A 20,184-nucleotide genomic window follows, 5' to 3' on the forward strand; every position below is an offset into this window, starting at 1 on the left:
CGCTTGTTTTTATGATGTGTGTATGTGCCTGTGTGTGAGAGAGAGACACAAAGATAGAAAAAGAGTTAAGGAGTAAGGGACAGGGAGGGATGGGACAGGATAGAGGAAGAAAGAGATCATGGCACACTGAGTGTCTGTGTTCTTGGATCTTCAGCTTCTTTGAGAGAGAGAGAGTCTATACCCCTTCACTGAGATTGTGAATATGTGTATGCCAGCTATTTGGGGGAGATCAAGAACAGATATCTTTGAATGAAAAGCCCGAGGTTTTTGTTTTGTTTTTTCTAAATATTTTCTTTATTTATTTGAGAGGGAGAGAGAGCCAGTGATCAGGGGAGGAGCAGAGGGAGAGGGAAATAATCTCCAGCAGACTCCATGATGAACATGGAATCCAATTTGGGGCTCAGTCCCAGGACCCTGAGATCATGATCTGAGCTGAAACCAGGAGTCAGATGTTCAACCAACTGAGCCACCCAGGAGCCCAAGCCTGAGGTTTTTACATGACACAGCAGTTAAATATCTGAGGAGAAATCCATGTACATGAAGGTTCATGATTTTGAATTCTCAGGATTTTTCTCTCTTTCTGTCCCAGGTCAAGATAGAAGGTTTGCTTGACATTCATTTTTCCACTGAAGATTTAGATTTTGGGAATCTCATCTTAATGAAGGTCTCCCCTTAGAATGCGTGCCTTGGGTGGTCCTTCGGCTTTGTTTCCTGTCTCTGGGCAGGCACTACATTGTAAACCCAAGGTCACCAGAATACTTCATACATGCTCAGGGAAGTGTGGACTTTGGCACTCTCATCCTCAGGATTATACCATCACCTGATATCTGGCCTCTGGGGATTATTAAACTCATGGCGATCAGCACCCTTCTCCCCAACACAATCAATGCAGTTCTTGTTTTGATCCTTTTTAAAATAAATTAGATGGGAATTTTTCATTACAATAGTCTCCTGCTAAGAAAAAAAAATGGGGTGCCTGGGTGGCTCAGTGGGTTAAAGCCTCTGCCTTTGGCTCAGGTCATGATCTCAGGGTCCTGGGATCAAGCCCCACATCGGGCTCTCTGTCCAGCAGGGAGCCTGCTTCCTCCTCTCTCTCTCTGCCTGCCTCTCTGCCTACTTGTGATCTCTGCCTGTCAAATAAATAAGTACAATCTTTAAAAACAAATGAGAGTCGAAGAAGCTAAGAAGGGAAGGAAAAGAACACCCATTTAGATCATCATAGGCATAAATATTTACAGTCTGAATTTTAAAATCAATATAATAATGCTAATATTTTCATCACTAAAAATATCTTATAAGTATCATTGTCAACTAGTAGATAATCTCCCACCCTAGGACAGACAAACGTTTTATTTGGCAATTTAAATGTACAATGTTTGAGTTGTTACCACTCTCCCAATATTGTAACTGTTGCAATGATTATATTTCTTTCCAGAAAACACACAGTTCTAATTATTAATGCTAGATTATTAATAATCTATTAAGATTATTACAATTTTATAATTATGTCTATTGTATGCTTAATTACTGGTATATGTCAAAATATTCATTCAATCAAGTCATATTAAAAGTTAAGTCCCTGTGGATGGATGGATTGATTAACAAATTGATAAAGGTCATTACGTACACACAAACATATAAACATATGTTTATGAACACACACATAATATTTGATTGATAGCATAGTGATATCAGTGTGGGGGGACCGTGAGTGTACATATCTATGTGTAAGCATGTGTGTGTGAGTGTGCATGAGTGTGTGTGGGTAGCTGTGTTTGAGCACCTATGGACATGAAATAGTCATGAATGTAATGTGTGCATGTGTATGTCAAAACAAGAAAAAGAGTGTTCAAGCTAAAGATTTTCCAAAGCTGGAGCTGCAGACTCATTTGGAGGAGTGTTTGTGTAACCAACTGTGAAAAATACATGATATTTTCTCTCCTAGATGTGAGGAAATGAGAAATCACTTGGGAAGCTTTTTAAACCAGAGCATCTCTCTAAGACCTGTTTCCAGAAATTCAGATTCTGTACAACTGGTTTGGGGCTAGGAAAACTCATTTTAAAGAACTTTCCAGGTGCTTCAGGGGCTTCGTTAGGTTTGTGATATGCTGAATTATTTCAGATGTCTTCAATATTGATTGTGATGAACTCAGAAACTAGTGAATGATAGATTCTGGATTTTCAGGCAGGATCCTGTCTTCTGGTATGGTATTGAAACCACGAACACCTGCAAATGGTAGAAGTTACTCTTCCTCTGCAAGTCAGCCTAATCACTGCTTATTAGGCAAAAAATATGTGTTTTGAACAGTGTCTCATTTCACGGACAAAGAATTGCCAAAAAAGAAGCCTGATGGATTTCCCAAGTCTTGTAAGACAATAAAAAATATATATGAAAGGGGACTTAACTCCCTGGTCTCCTAAACACATGCCCTCTATCCTCCACCCCAGAGAAAAATGATTTCCATTTAAAAGGTATTTTGACTTTGATTAGTTGAGACTAAAATTTCACATAACTCAACTGCTTCAAAATAAAGTTATAGCTAATGGCTCTTCCTGGATTCAGCCAAAGAACTGGTGAGCAGCATCTAAAGAAACATCTGTCTTTTCATATGTATGAACAGTTTTTATTATAAATCCTATAGGATTCTTGAGATTCATTATGAAAGAAAATCTGTATGATCATTTTAAAGACCATCTGCTTTGGGTTTAGAACCATCACCTAGCTGGGCTTCCTGGAGCACTGTGTCCAAAAGGAAATAATAAACACTCTGAAAATTCATACAGTGTTGTTGTTGTTGTTTTCCCTCCTGATTAATAATGTAGATAACTTTCTTTTCTCTTGATTGAAATGTGATTCAGGAAGAGCTGAAGTTTTTCCACTCCATTTGGATGATTTTCTTCTCTTTGAAGTAACACTACCTTAAAGCTAAGAACAATTTTTTGGAGATCTAAAGCTCTGGCTATCAACAGTGAGAAATTTATTTTTATCAGTCCCCCCTCTCATTTGATATATTATTGGACTTTTAAAAATATCAGTTGAATACCCTGCAAAGGAATATTTGTCAAGCTGTCAGCACCTTGTGATTAATACGAATGTGGCTCACGGGGGCGGGGGGGAAGCCTAGAAAACACAGTTGATATTATTTGAGTTTTGAAACCACAGGGACATCAAAGTCTTTCTTGATGTTGCTGTGAAATGTTACCAAAGCAATTACATTTTATACTCTCTCTTCTAAAAGTGCCATCACATGGGAAAGTTTGCAACTTTGTAAGATACTAAGATACCACTGGAGAAACCTATTATTGAAAACTCAAAAAGCAATTTCATAATAGAGTTGAAGCGATTCTTCATCTATGTAAAAAAGCATCAGATGAAGAAAACCAAGGAAAATATGTTTTTTCCCTACAATCTTGTTATGATGTTGTCTCCAATTGATTTGTCAATGATACAAACTCACCATTCTCCTGCCAAATGCCTGAAAGCATTGAAATCCCATTTTTAGGTGAAAACAGATTAACAAAGGTTTATGACTGCTCCCATACATACACACACACACTGCTCTTTTCCTCTGCCTTCTGTATCCCCTTTTTTTTCCTTTTTTGAGCTGACACCCTTATTCCTCCAAGATACTAGCTCAAAGCCAGAATGTTGAAATAAGGGGATATCTTCCCTGTAATCATGAGCCTGAGACTTGGATAAAAAGTTGCAGGTAAAATATCTTTATGGCTGATACTGATCAGCTGTGTGATCTCAGGTAAGTTACTCTATTCTGAGTCTCAGTTCCCAGGTGAGGACCTGGGGCCTCTATCATAGTCCTGAGACACAAATGAGCCCCAAAGTGTATCACAAATATTGGTAACATATACATAGTAGAACACTTATTCTGAGAATAAATATTTGTATGCTGCGTCATTTTTCTTGTGTATTATTATTCTTTCTGAAACATGATTTTTCAGACCCTCGAGGGGAGAGACCATGTTTATACTTTCCTTTGTTAGATGCCAATTCTGAGCTAGGGACTTAATGGTGCTCTATTAGCACTGACTGATTTCTAGTTTCACTTAACTGATGGAATTGCTGGAAAAGTAACAATCCCTCTTTCTTGACTTCTTTTGTTGCATTTCAGTTTGGTTTTCTGTTCTTTTCTTTTTAAGATTTTATTTATTTATTTGAGAGAGAATGAGAGTGAGAGAGAGGGAGCACGAGAAGGGAGAGGGTCAGAGGGAGAAGCAGACTTCCCACCGAGCAGGCACGCTGATACAGACTCAATCCCAGGAATCCAGGATCATGACCTGAACCAAAGTTGCTTAACCAACTAAGCCACATAGGCTCCCTTCAGTTTGGTTTTCAACAGTGACCATACGTAACCTCTGCCAAAGAAAGAAAGAAGGAAGGAAGGAAGAAAAGAAAGGAAGAAGAGGAGGGGGGAGAAAAGGAGAGGAAGAGGGGAAGGGAAGAGAGGAGGAGGGAGGGAAGAGGGGAAGCAGGGGAGAAGAGTGGAGGGGGAGTTGGAGAAGAGCACTGTAATAAGGCAAAGCCAGATATGGAAAGATCTGCTCTAGTTCTGAGTTAAGCATTAATAAGTATTAAAATGTCTGGGAGGTAGATGGGGGGATGGGGTAACTGGGGGATGGAGATTAAGGAGGGCACATGGTGTGATGAGCAGGGGGTGTTATACACAACTGATGAATTTTTGAATTCTACATCTGAAACTAATGATGAGCTATATGTTGGCTAATTAAATTTAAATTAAAAACATAAATAAAAGCACATCAAAAAAAAACCATAAATAAAAGAAAAGAAAAGAAAATGACCACATCTCCAGTCATGATGTAGGGAAGAGAGGCAATCATTGCACTTAAGGAGGTATCCTGGCAGGGAGACTGAACACATTGGCAAGGGCTGGGGTTAATAACAAAACTTCATCAGTTCTTAGCTCTGTTAAGATGGCAAGTCACTCACCTTTGTCTGAGCATGAATTATATCTTGGCAAAACGGTATTAATAATTCACATTCTGCTTATCTCAAGATGTCTTAAATATCTGTCAAATGCTGAAAGAATGATCAGATAAATGAATGGAAAGTTAGTTCTCTGATGTTACATTAGCATTTATGGAGGGTTAGAACAAAGCTCCTTGAAAGAACACATTTTTCTTCAACATTTTATTGTAAATTAGGAAATTCCAGATTCTAGCCTGTTCTGGGTCAAGCCCATATGTATCATCTCTGTTTCTTCTATTTTAAACAAGGAGAACAGCATGAAAATTTCCTTCTCCTACATCTGTGAAGTGATATGGGGAAGGATGTATGTTTGGAGGAAGGGCCGGGGATATAGGATTGGGAATCTGGGGGAAAACTCTAGTTCTGTCCTTTGTACCTTTACGTCAGGCCAACATTTGTCTCTTCTGAGTTTTTTCATTCAAAAGGACAATAGCACTTTCTCTGTCTCTCTCTGTTTCTCTGTCTCTACTGCAGTAGTAATAGTTAAAAAAAAAAAAAAAAAAAAAAGTAGTAGGTCCAAAAAGGGAAGGAAAAAAAAAGTCACAATTACTATCATATCCACTCGACTCTTCATCTATACCCACAGGTTTTGGGGAAATTTTAGGGAGAGGCTTACAACAGGAGACCTGATTATATTTAATTAGTTTAAAAGGAAACCCAAAGAAAGTGGGTTCATAGATGGAATCTCTTCAACTTTCAGGTTGATGATGAGTTATGAGTGATGAGTGATGATGCTTCCCCCTAAACCATATCAGAGAAATTTATTTTCATGAGAACATTAGTTTGATATTTCAAGAGACTCCTGAGAGACAGAGATGCTTTAAACAGAAGAGTCATGTGGGCAGACCAAAATCAGCAGAACAGAGACAAGATATTATAGGCAGTCCTGGGACTATGACTACACCTTTACAGGGGTTGGAATAATTATTAGCTCCCAGGAAAGAAGGAAGGGTGAAACTCGGGATGGGCTTCAAAGTTCTCTAAGGAACTACTTCCTAACCTGAGCTTTGATCACACAGGTGTTCGCTTTATGATTGTTTATAATCTGTGTATGGCTTATGTCATTTCAAATATTCACTTCATGATACAAGGAGGAGAGATGAAATATTGTGAATCCAGGACCTTATGCCAATGAATTGGGAAAAATTACCTAACTAAAACTACAAACCGACTCTAGGATAAAAATAGACGAAAGCATACACTGGCTGAACCAGTATTATGGGCTGCTTTAAAGACAAATACAGACCACAGACCGGGTCTATTTAATTAATTACCCTATTGATGGTAGTAGAATCAGATATGTGAAAAACCAAAGGGTCATTTTAGTAACTATTGAGGAACTTGGACTACATAACTGTTCCTAATAAATATATGTCAGTAAACAGCCGTCCAAGTGGCAACATGGACATTTACCAACAGTGTTCTATTTTACTACTCACATGTTCTTTGGCATTTAGGATTCACTCGCCCCCACAACTCAGAGATGAGTTCTGAGTTCAGTTGCTGGCAGTAGGTGATCATGTTAACTTTCATCCAGTGAGAAACTGACAATACAGCTGGGCAATTGCCAGACTAAGCGCAAGAGAACCATGACCCACAACCTGTGTAACAACTAGAGCTGGAAGATAAGCCACACTTCTGCAGCAGTTGGCCTCTCAAAAGTCAGGGCTTGGTCAGTAACCTCTGGCGTTCCTCAATTTTCTTCTGGCTTCCAACTCAGGACCAACCAGAGAAAGGCAAATATGCTCCCCAAACCAATCACAGAAATGCCCTGCTTCCTGATAGTCTGCCCTTGATCTTTCCAAACTTACTATAAGGACATACTTGGGGTTGCCTCTTTCTTCCTGTAAAGTTTTTCCACCCCTCTGCCTGCCTGTGGGTCTCTGCCAAACCCAAATGATGTGGCTGATGCCCTTGCTACAGCAGAGTCTGAATACATAGCCTCAGATTATTCTCTTTTGGGTTGTCTTCATGTGTTTCTCCCCATTATTGCCTCCACAGAAACCTAATTAACAAACAAATGAAAAGCAACAATTATGTTTCAAAGCCTCTCATCCCACACTGACTTCATTCCTTTTTTTTATTCATTTTTGCAAAAAAGAAACACGGATGGAAAAAGAATTAGTTATATCATCCATTTGCTTTAAAACTGAGCAAACATTAGCCAAGATTATTTTAAACACAGTTTTGCAACAAAGAAAGTGATACAGAGTTGAGTCAAATAAAATGTTTTAAAAGACCTGAATGCATAAATGATTATGTGTACATACACACATGTGCGCACACACACACACTGTGCAAATGGACCAATTCAAAAAGAAACATGGAAAAATAAGTAATGATAGGTTTGTCTTTTTTTATTTTTTAAAATATTTTATTTATTTATTTGACAGACAGAGATCACAAGTTGGCAGAGAGGCAGGCAGAGAGAGAGAGGGAAGCAGGCTCCCCACTGAGCAGAGAGCCTGATACGGGGCTCTATCCCAGGACCCTGAGATCATGACCTGAGCTGAAGGCAAAGGCTTAACCCACTGAGGCACTCAGGTGCCCCAATAGGTTTGTCTTTTGATTGGAGTGTGGATGACATGTAACATGTTTTATTCTTGTTAGGATATTCTTTGTGGAATTTTTTTTTTTTTTTTTTTTTTTAAATTAAGGAACTACTCTTAGGCCGCTGCCTTCGGCTCAGGTCATGATCTCAGGGTCCTGGGATTGAGGCCCACATCGGGCTCTCTGCTCAGCAGGGATCCTGCTTCCCTCTCTCTCTCTCTACCTGCCTCTCCATCTACTTGTGATTTCTCTCTGCCAAATAAATAAATAAATAAATAAATAAATAAATAAATAAAGGAACCACTCTTACCAAAAGAGATGGAACAGTTCTTCAGATCTGACCTCTGACAGAACCTTTATGGCTACATATCTCACCCCATCATCACCACTAAACAGCCCCTGAACATGCTTTATACACTGTAAAGTCCTGTACAAATGCAAAGTATGGTGCTTATTTTACAGGTATTAATTTTAATACCAAGCACCTGGGATTCACACGCCTAAGATGGACCCTGGCTGAGGTGCCCTGATTTAGGAAATTCAAGACTTGTGTGTTTGTTCTACTGCCTCTGAGCTCGCCCTCTGAGGCTGCCACTGTTGCTGACAAGAATGATCCAGATGGAGAAATGGAACAAAGCTGAATCATGGGCACAGGTGCTCTGATGGAAACAAATGGCATTGAGATGGGAAAGGCAGATAACTAGGAAGTCATGTAAAATGTCTATAAAATACAATACATTCAGTGGGTACAATCAAACCTTAAGGTGATGGGAAGAACTAGGAGCCAGGCAAGGAGACCAGAGGTGCTTGTACAACCCCATAAATAACAAGGAGTAGCCAGCCTTCCATGACTCCTTTGCTTTGGGGTTCTCTGGTTCCCACTAGGTAAAAGAGGTTTGGAGATGCAATGATTTCGGGACCCTCTTTAGCTGTAGCATTCTATTCCAGTATAATTTTTCGTATTGTACCAGACTGCATATTATTTCTATCTGGCCTTGTAGAACACACCATTAATCCCCAATTGCACTGCTATATTCATAAGAGAAGAGAATCATCCGATCAGGAAAAAAAAAATCTAAGAACGTTAGGAACGAGGGAAAAAAAAAAAAAACCTAATTTGTCTGTTACAGTTCATTTCACATGTAGAGGGAGTTAAGATGGGAAAAGTATATCTCACAAGGTAATTACATTTTGTCTGCAATCAATAGAACACACTGGAGAGAGAAAAGCTACTTGTATTACACTTAGAATTAAGGGCTTCACACTGTAGCTTGAATTATCCTTGGTCACAGCAGCTGGAGAAACACTGAAGAAGCCCCAGCCTCCAAAGTTTCCACCTCATGTGCTGTCCTCCCTCTGAATCTCTACACTACCCATAGGCCAAAGCGTCAGGTCGCAACCATGATTTAGATCATACTCAGGTGTTGTAATCAGTCATGAAGTGTGGTAGGAATCATTCTTCATTATTAATATTTAATTAACTGATGATATCAAGTGATTAGCTTGAGATAGTTTCTTGTTAATGACACTATCTCCTCACATTTTGAAATTCTCCTTGAGTGAGCAAGGATGCCATGGGATTAGATTAGTGGACTAATAGCTGTGCTCAACACAGAGAATGCCTACAGTAGTGTCATGTGTGTGAGCACTGCCATGCATCACAGTGAGAAGAACTCTGGGATGAATGACAGATGACTCCACTGCTGCAAGTCTAAAATAGGATGGATGTTATCATCAGACATCCTCTTCTACTGTGGTCCTCACAGCAGCAATGGTATGGTGTCACCTTTTCCAAGATGCCCCGCTGAGAACTTCAGTCATCTTTAATTTCTCTATGGCAGAGGTCAGTATTCTTTTGATTGTAGAGGATGGAAACACAGCTTAAAAAAGCTTTTGAAAAGAGTGAATATTGTGGTCTGCGTAACTGAATTACTATTTCTGACTCAGCTGGATCTGAGGATTCTAACAATATCATCAGGTGTTCGCTTGTCTTTTGACCCCCTCTTGGCTCGAATTTTCTCTGGGCTATCTTCACACTCTGACAGTTGTTCTCTATTTTGAAAATATGGCGAATCATAGCTCTGGGTTAAGTCATTCTTACATTTCTCATTGGAAAGAGCAGATCATCTTTCCAGTAGTTCCAAGAAATCCTATGTCAGTGTCCACTAGCTATGCCTGGGGTACGTGTCTGCCACTCAACTCCAACAGAATGAGGTGCTCTGGTCAGCCAACCTAGATCTCTCCCCCCAGTTTGTTCATGTGATTGGAGGCCTTACTAGTGAGGAAGAGAAAGATGTGGAGTGATAGGAAAGTGACAGATACCAGGTATGCCCACATATCTTCCAGCCCAGTAGTCAATGAACAGACAAGTCATAAGTAGCTTACATCTTAAATATCTCCCGGTCATTTCACCTTGTTTTTTTTTTTTTTTTTTTTTTTTAAGATTTTATCCATTCATTTGACAGACAGAGATCACAAGGGGGCAGAGAGGCAGGCAGAGAGAGAGGAGGAAGCAGGCTCCCTGTTGAGCAGAGAGCCCGATATGGAGCTCGATCCCAGGAGCCTGGGATCATGACCTGAGCCAAAGGCAGAGGCTTTAACCCACTGAGCCACCCAGGCGCCCCGTCATTTCACCTTTTAAATTCCACAGCAATTGCCTGAGTTGAGACTCCTCTCATGACTAATCTGGTCAGTTCCCATAATTTGTTAAGTGGCTCCCTGTATCTTTCTAAGATCTCAACACTTCTCTTGGAAGCTCCCTACCAGTTTCTCTCTGTGTGCATTATCACTAATCTAGTCACAATGTTCATCATGATCTTTAATGCCTAATATCTTTGCCAAGGCTGTTCAGAACGTTTCCTCATTCACATTTGAAAACCATTGCTTACGTGTTAACAAAGATGGATGTAAGGCTAGTTCCCATCCTAAATGACTTTCTAGAATCTTGCAACTCTCCCACAAAGAGAGAAGATTAAGTCCCCTCCCTTTGAATCTAGGTGGGCTTGTGACTTATTTTTCACCATCAGAGTGTGTGGAGGAGATGTTGACAGCCCTCTGAATCCAGAAGATAAAAGACAATCCAGTTTTTGCCTTTAGCTGGCACACTTGCCTAGAGCCCTGAGCTGCAGATGCAGGAAATTTGATGAGTCCAAGGCAGCTATGCTGTTTGGAAAGTCAAGGCTACATGAAACTCAACACGTAGCTGTTCCAGCTGTCAGTCCACATCGACTGCTGGCCACGTCGGGGAAGGTTCTCCAGATTATACAAACCCCGGCCATCAAATTATACCAGCCTTCACATTTTCCCAGCTGAGGACCAGATATTGGGGAACAGAGGCAAAACTTCCCTCTATATGAAGACTAACCCCCTGAATAAAAGAATCTGTAAACATAACAAAATATTTGCTTTACCCTCGTTCTTATAGATTTTGGTGTGGTTTTCTATGCAGAAATAATATCTGGAGAACCATCCTTGGCAATCTCTTCCTTATTCTTACCTTGGAAAGTTGCTATATATTTTCTATTCAAAGATCCATACAATCAATCTATGTGTTTTGCATAGCTGTGCATGTCTCACTGTCCTGTGCTCTTCTGTGAATGCCAAGGCGGCAGAGACCATGCCTCATTCACATGTGCTGTCCTAACAGCTAACATATGGTGAACAGGTATACATCTGTAAAGGAAGGAAGGAATTAATGGACAGGGCAACAAGGGACTATCAGCTGAGATGATGAGAACATAGCCTTTGGGTATCTGTGAGATGGAAAATGAATATCTGTGAAAATATCAATAGCATAAGGATACTGGTAGTAGGATATCAGCCATAAACCTGGAGCTCTAAGGTCGGAAACTAGGGACTGGGACTATTTGGTTCTAGAATTAGGAAACTGGAGAAGCAGATGTGGAAGGAGTGTCCATCATGGGAGAATCTGAGCTGAACTGAGTTTCAAGGAGGGAGCGTTACCCATAAGGGGGAAAACTGAGAACAGGGTCAACATGGGATATATGAGGTTAAACCAGGAAATTCTTATCCTGAAGCTCCATGAACCACTATCCCCACGCCCCATTCATCCTATAACCTGGGCTCGAGTTAACCCACACATGACAGCCCATTGATCTGTCTGGGCTGAGAGAATGAATAGAAGGCAGGAAACCTGGCAAATCAGCTTACAGTACTCAGCTTTATGACTTCAGTCAACAAATCCCCTTCTCCGAAGGACTTTGGCTCATGCTTCTCCCCCATTTCATTTCCTAACTGACTGAAGGTTCTGGCAAATAGTAAAGTTTCTTTTCATAAATACACTTTCTTCATTTGTTTTATTTCTTCTGGGGGCAGAGATGTAATGTGGCACCCAGTAGATGGTTACACAAGGGATAGGATCTGGAGGGAGTTATGGTAGCCCTAGGGTTACTTCTGAACTGCCTATGACTTTACCAATCCAAATCTGGGGTCTAGAGGTGAAGACAAGCCCAAGATGAGAGACAAAATTTATGGTTCCACCAACAGGGGGCATCATTGTCCATTGATCACACGGAGTTAACCCTGTGGTTGGTTCCCAGACATGAATGCTTGAAATTAGTTCAGGTATTTTTAAGTGGAGGCACCATATTTGACTGCCTGATGGCTGTGCAGAGTGGACAGTATGGCATATTTTCCAGTGACATGGGCCTTTGCCCATGGATTAAACTACTTTTTTTCAGGCTAAAAGGAAATAAGTCAGGTTATCTTCTCTTTCCCCACCTTCCACTGCTGCTTCTCACTCAACACCCTACTCCCAGTTTTACTCCTTTGTGGTGTTTTCCACCTGCCTGTCCTGCTGCTTTCACTCTTCTTCTGCACTAGTGCCTGCTAAACATCCTTTATCATTCAGGATTCCCAGGATACTTTTTCCAGATATTATTTTCAAACTGGATTAGGAGCTATCTTAATCCAAGTCTACTGGTGCACTTGACAGTTCATTCATTAAGTTTATGTGTTAATTTCCCTGTTCCAGCAAATTCTCAGTGAGCTCTCTGGAGAACTAGGGACGAAATGTGCTCAGTTATTGTACACCTATGGTGTGCCAGAACTCACAGTAGTATTCATTCATCTCAAAAACAAAAACAAAAACAAAAACAAAAAAACCTACCACCTTCTTTTTCCTTTCAAGTACAATATCTTGTTTAATGCCTCATAATCATCTTGTGAAATAGGTTATTAGGGCCATAGAAGAAGCTTGAAGAACTTATGTGATAAGCTAAAACCTGTGATTCCTTCTGATACCACATAATCTTTAAGAAACACAAAAGAGCAAGAGAATGGAATCATCACTTTGACTTTCTACGGAAAAACATGATTAGGATGAACTTTTTACCCTTCAGTTCCTTTTTGTTTGTCTTTGGCAAGCCTAGGCTGACACTTACACTCAGCACACAGACTTATCTGATGCTCTCCACCAGATTTACCAGTTGCTAATGTGTTATCTGACAACCAATAAATACAATTTGTCTAATGCAGTAAATAACAAGTCAACCAAGATGCCCTTGTTTGCATGTGTAGAAATTAAACCCCTTTTCCATGATCCCCAAGTGTTCAGTGTCTCTTGTTTTGTTTTTAAGGTGAACAATGAAATTTCTTTTTTTTTAAATGATTATTTATTTTTTAAAGTTCTTTTCAGTGTTCCAGAATTCATTGTTTATGCACCACACCCAGTGCTCCATGCAATAAGTACCCTCCATAAAACCCACCAGCATAATCTCTTCCAGTCCCGTCCATGCTGCTACAAAAGTTGGGTATTCGTCCTTTCTGATGAAGGGAGTTGGGGGAAATTGGAAGGGGAGGTGAACCATGAGAGACTATGGACTCTGAAAAACAATCTGAGGGTTTTGAAGGGGTTGGGAGTGGGAGGTTGGGGATACCAGGTGGTGGGTATTATGGAGGGCACAGATTGCATGGAGCACTGGGTGTGGTGCAAAAATAATGAATACTGTTATGCTGAAAATAAAAAAATAAATAAAAAAAAACCCAAACCCACCACCAGGCTAACCCATCCCCCACCTCCTCCCCTCCAAAACCCTCAGTTTGTTTCTCAGAGTCCACAGTTTCTCATGGTTCATCTCCCACTCCGATTTCCCCCAACTCCCTTCTCCTTTTCATCTCCCCATGTCCTCCATGTTATTTCTTATGAACAATGGAATTTCAAAATCATTTGTTTGTTTGGTTGACATTTTGACTTCACAGACCATCATTCTCATTTTGTCATTCTCACTGTTATTTATTGAGAGCTCATTCTTTGTGAGACATGGAGTTAAACATTAGACAAATATGTCATCATCTGGCTCCCATTTAGAGAAATCCAACTTATGTCCATTCTACAGAGGAGAAAGCCAGTCGTTAAAACAACTCAGATGCTCAGAGATAGGGCAATGGGGTGTCTGGATTGGGATTTTTATAAAGAACTGTTAATCTCTCAAAGCTACACTCAAAACCGGCAAGCTTCTCAAATTTGATTTACAGATAAGTACTCCATTACAATTCCATGTATTTTTAAATATATATTTTTATTGTTTTCTAAACATGTTTCTATTTGTTGTCCTAGGGCATTTTCCCTTCAGTTCTTAAGCTGGGCAGTGTAAGTAGGGAGGAGAAGATGAAAGCACAAAAGGGTTTTCCAGTGTCTGAGAGGCAGAACAGCAGCCATACCCAGGTTTTCTGACTCATCCCAAGACTTATGCACTTGAAGAAACAGTTTTAATCAAAAACTCCATCACTTAAGTTCCATGGTACTCTCTGCAAATGGGTGCTTCTTCATCCTCCAACAAATTCCTTCTGTACCTTCTTTTATTTTATTTAGAAATAATATCTCTTTTTAATGCCCATTTTCTGCTGCATTAAGGACGAAAAGTAGCTTTAAGAGAAATAATAGTAGCCTTGGAATGCGAATTCAGGCTGAAAAAAATGTCAGACTTTGGCATAATAGCCACTCTCTGTGTACTCACAGGGATTGTGTGACAAAGTAATGGAGGTCCCAGGGCTTTAGAAGATCTACATACACCCACTTTTTGAAGCTATAAGCACATTAGGTATCCTTTGAATCACCTATTAAATGGAAAGTTAGTAGGAATTTGATTGACCTTTCAAATCATAAACATTGTAATATAAAATAATGGTGTTTGTCTTCATTTTATATGTTTAAATGTTATATATGAAAGTCTGAAGTGATGTCTTTAATAACCATAAAATGCAAAGCAGATTAAAGTACCTTAATTATATGTTAGTTTTTTAAGTGGTTATATGTATTTTTTCTTAAATGTGTATTGAATTATAAACACATGGTATATATATATTTTTTCACTATTGAAAGTGTTGAAGTCAACACTCTTATAAAGAGAGGTAGGTAGAATCATTCCCCATGAATTGGGTGAGGAACAAATTAACATATATTTGGAAAAGCTATGGGCCAAGGAATCTTTTTAAAAAGATGACCCCATTTAATTCTTACGACCATTTGACAAGATAGTATCACCCCATTTCATAGACTATAGTGTTAAAGCTCAGAGGTTAAACACACATGGTGATCACAGAGCTAGAGAGCCAATTCACATCTGCCTGACTTGTCACATCCCTCTGCGATAAGTCATGTTTTTTAAACTAGGAATATGGATTTCAAACACATACATGCACATGCACATGCACACACACTTATGTATTAAAGTCAGGCATTTTAAAAACAAAACAAAACACAAGTTTGAAGGCCAGAGTATGTCTATCTATTATTCATGGGCAGCAACTCATCACTTCTGAAGAAAGTGGAGGAGGGTGGACCATGTAAGACCTACTCCCTTTCAATGGCAGGCTCCTCCAGAGCATTTATGAAATCCCCGGGTCCTTTAGAACCCAATGGGAAAACCACTAATGCAATGTAAGAATCTTGTGTTGTTTTTAAGGAGTGAGGATTAGCTATCTAGAAACCCTGAGTCCAAGGTCACTGAGTTTGACTCACAACCTGAGCCTATGGATATTCATCCCTTACACTGAAACCAGATTCATCTAGAATGGTGATCTGCTCAGAACAGGTAAGCTCCCAGGACACAGTGGGCTCGACAGTGAAAAGACAACCTGTATGGAAGTACCTTACATTTAACAGCACTACTACTACATATTGTACATACTTAGTTCACTCCTAACCACCCTATGGGTTTGCCATATTAACCCTATTTTCTAAAGGACAGTCCTAGGCTCAGGTGATTTAAGGAGCTTATTTATGATTGCAGTGTAGTTAAGTGGATGAACTGGGATTCAAACAGATCTAAATCTAAATCCAGTGCACTTATGAAAAGCAACTCCCTATTCTTCACAGGTATTGGGAGAACCAAATGATGTGGAAAATCTGATGTGAAAGCCTTCTCAAAAAGCGTAATTGACTATATAAATATAAAACATTTTATATATAAATACCAAACATTGCCTGCTTTTCCCAAAAGGCTTTCACTCTACCTCATCAAATTGATTATCCAGCTGCTGTTAATGGCCCCGGGAAATGATGCAGACAACCCCAAATCCCTAAGAATTATCCCCAAACATTAAACCCATATATTGCCTCATTGGGATTAAGTTTGGGGGCTGCTGTTCTGTTCACCTCAACAACTTCAACCAGAGACATCATTTTCTTATGAAAAGAGAGCTCTGCATTTGAACAGTGGCATGACTTTAAGCAAATGACAGGTACTCCCTGAGACTCAATTTCCTCATTTCTAAACCGAGAGCAGTAATAGGTTGTCGTAGGCTTATTATGTGCTAAGTGACAGGGCATGAGATCTGGGCAGGAGTCAGACTGCGAGAGGCAGAGCCTTGTTCTCCCACGCAGGAACCACTGGTCTCAGGCATGTTTCTAAACCTCCCTGTACTTCATTTCAAGTGGGGATAATGGTAGTGTTAAATAATAGCATCAATAACTGGAGTACTAGAAGAGTTCATACATGGAGAGCCCTAAGAACAATGTCAGCACAGCATCAAGTCTTGATGTAAGCACTCAAGAATTATTGGTTATGAATATTTTAAAATTCTGCCATGCCTCAGTGACACCTAGCAGTGTTTGACACTACCTAATGGCATCCAGAGTTGACAGTTTGCAGTTTACAAGATACTGTCATGAGTCTTCATTTCTCCTTCACAATCATTTTCTCAGGCTGGGGCTGGGCATCCTCTTCTGTTGGGGCTTCTCCTGATGCTGCTGCTGCCTGCTTTCAGGGGACCGCCCCCCAGCTCACTTGAACCTTAGCTCTGCTTGGTTGCCTGCTGCCACACTTATGTTCCTGAAGGAGCAAGAAAAAGGAGGCTCAAGGGCATACCTAAGCTAAACGGGGGCCTTGTTTCATCCCTAAACCCTACAGATTTCTTATTCTGGCGTATGGGGCTAGTCAGTGCAGACACTACAAGAGTCCCTTAACACCTTTAGCTAAGGATCTTATTCATTCCAAAATGAGTTCCTCTGAACTCTTAGCTACAGATAGAGTTGGCAGTTCATTGGGGTTTCTGTTGTCATTGTTGTTGTTGATCTCATAGTCAGGTGAGCTTAGCAAGTATCAGAGAGTTCTTTTCCTCCTTTGAAATACATAATTCATAATCATTTTTAGTCTTCTGATACATCTTGTAGAAATTTTGCAGTATTTCTTAAATTTATTTGACTCATGATTTCCATATTTATATTGCAATACAATTTATAGAAATTTAGAAGCACACAAAGTAATATATATTTTTCATATATATATACATGTATGTATCCTTTTTCCAATCATATATATATATATATAATTTTCTTATATATAGTTATTATCTATGTTTTTATCTTTATCATCTATACAACTAGAAAAAGAGCAGACTCTTGAGATAGATGACCTCGCTTTAGGATCTTTGTTACTCTGTGGAGGAAATGATGAGAGTAAGACAGGATAAAGTAGGACATCAACTGTGTTTGGAGATTTTTTTTTCTTAATGGTGATTTCACAGCATTGGATTGTTCCACCTCAATAGTGTCCTGTTAAGAGCTGTCTCTTTGTTTTTAAATATATTCCTCAATCTTAACAAATGTCCTGTGAAAGTCTTCTTTTCACTGCACATGCTGCCTCTGTGTCAAACCTGGAGGTATCCCAGGTTTGGTAAGGGGTGCCCCAGTGAGAGAAGATGCTTGCATTTGCCCATCATGTTGTCATCTCTGCAGGGGCCATCCAGAGATAGATCCAGCAGAATCCATTCGGGTCAACTGAAAGTTACAAACACATTCTCATTGTCATTGAACCATCGATGTTCAGGAGTCTGGTCATATCTCCTTTTCCTCTGGGCCTCCCTTCCCAGAGTTATGCAGGATTCTGAGTAAATGGGTGCACCAGAGCTTCCATAACCAGGAGAGGATTTGGGGCAAAGATCCAGGATGAAGGGCTTGGGTTTACACTCTTCCAAATTATTCTTTTTTTTGAAAGTCATAAAGAACAATAGATTAATCCTCCAGCCTCTTTGAGAAAGGCTTCCCTAGAGACTGAGAAAGGGCTTCAGCAGCCAACTAATGATACCTCTTTTCTTGGAAACCCATCATAGCTTCCAGCATTTCCCAAACACAGAAGATAAGTCAACCTGGCCCTGCACTCTGGTCTCAGGAGAATAAGGACCAACCACAAACAGCAAATGATATGATCCCCTTTTTTCTCCCACCAATATTGCCTTCCCTTTGTGGGGACCCATTTTAGTGTCTCTAGGCTCTCCAATTACTCTCTGATATGTATCAGCTGATGTGTGCCAGTGATATTAATCCATTTCACCAAATCCCCGCAGTGAGCAGATGTTGGGGAGAAGGATGAGGACAGTGAAGGAAGGTGATAAACGGTGACCGGCATCACACAAAAATCTGCTTGGTACCAAGAGCTGTACCAGGTAGAGACATTATTCTTCCCTCAAAGGAGCTTGCTTGTTACTATGGGTAAGGTTTCCCCCAGAATGTGAGGGCCTTAAATTTCCTTTGTGTGTTCATTCAATTGCCCAACTATCCATTAAAAAAAAAAAAAAAAGGTGTCAGAGATTGATGAATGGTTGATGAGGTTAATAATTTCAAAAAAAGGAAAACGTAGGGTGGAGAGGTCTGCCCAGGTAAACTGAGATCAAGTTCTCAAACAGGTCAAGAGACTGATAATAAGTTTAAATGATGAAAGAAGACAAATTGTCCATAAATTGAGGGCAGGTACCATGAACTGAATGTTTGTGTCCTCCCACAGTTCATATGTTGAAGCCTTAATCCCCATGGTAATGATATTTGGAGGTGGGGTCTTTTGGAGGTAATTAGAGAAGGAGGATAGAGTCCTTCTGATGTGGTTAGTGCCCTTATAAGGAGAACCATCGAGGACACCATAAGAAAGAAACTGTCTACACGTCAAGAAAAGGATTCCCACCAGACACCAGCACTTGGATCTGAGACTCTCCAGTTTCCAGAACTGTGAGAAATAAATGTCTGTTATTTAAGCCACCCAGCTGCTGACATTTTGTTTTACTTAGCAGCCCAAGCTGATTAAGACAGCAGAGACCACAAAACCCTCAGTATCTTTTCCTTCGAAGCCTGGTAAATTCAGTTTTAGAGTTAGAAGAGGGTTAATTCAAAATTAATTCACCATTGGGGTGTTTTCCAACTGTAATTTAGTCAATAACTTACATTCATTTTGCACTATAGCCTCTCTAGTTATTTCACATCCATCAGTCTGTGGTGCTATAAAAAACATTGAGTATGTATGTAGCTAGGTGGTAAGACTTGCCCAAGGTCACTCCATCAAAGTAGAACAGGCAGACCCAAACCAAAATGCTCATCTTCTTTCCCTACCAACATGTTCATCCTTAATCTAAGTGGGTCATATGGAATAAAGTTCTAAAGACAAACTTGGCGTTGCATTCCTATTAGGTGTACATAAAAGGAGACATATAAATAGATTGAGTTACTTGACTGAGGCAACATTTCTCCCTTTTGGAATGCTACCTTTTTTTTTCCTTTATAGCAATGTATCAATGACAGCCTGCTAACTTCCCCATCAGAGCATGACTTTGTTGTTTGTTTTCATTCCAAAGTAGCACAAGAGTGGTTTTTCTATTATCTTATACTTTTTCCATAGTGGGAAAATCCTCCTGTGAAATGCCCTGGAAAATAGGAATTGGAACTCTGATTCATGGCAGGTTGATTTTATTTTTTGGTGGTGTAAATTAATCTCTTAATGTTCAGAAAGTCCAGTCCCCACAGGATCTTATCTTTTGTGTACTTCAAAGAACAGCTCCTAAGTCTGGAATGTTATGAAGATTCAGTGTTAAACACGGAACAGCAATAGCTTTAGTTACATGCAACCAAAGGCAGGTTTTGAGGTCAAATTGGCTTTTTTCATTGTTTTATTTAGAATCAAAGAGTTCTAAAATGCTAAGCAGTTATTATCATTTCAAATTTTATCTTAGGGATGGATCTGCAGAAAGAACACACCTCTCCTATGCTCTTGTCCCAAACTCCTCCCAAACTGGCTTACACTTACTCATTCATTAATTACTCATTCACTAATTATTCATCATTCCTTACTTAATTTTCTCTTCCTCAGAAAAAATACCTTGATTCCTTTATGTACCACTAATACTCA

The sequence above is a fragment of the Mustela nigripes genome, chromosome 1 (genome assembly GCF_022355385.1).
Source record: "Mustela nigripes isolate SB6536 chromosome 1, MUSNIG.SB6536, whole genome shotgun sequence".
Taxonomy (NCBI): Eukaryota; Metazoa; Chordata; class Mammalia; order Carnivora; family Mustelidae; genus Mustela; species Mustela nigripes.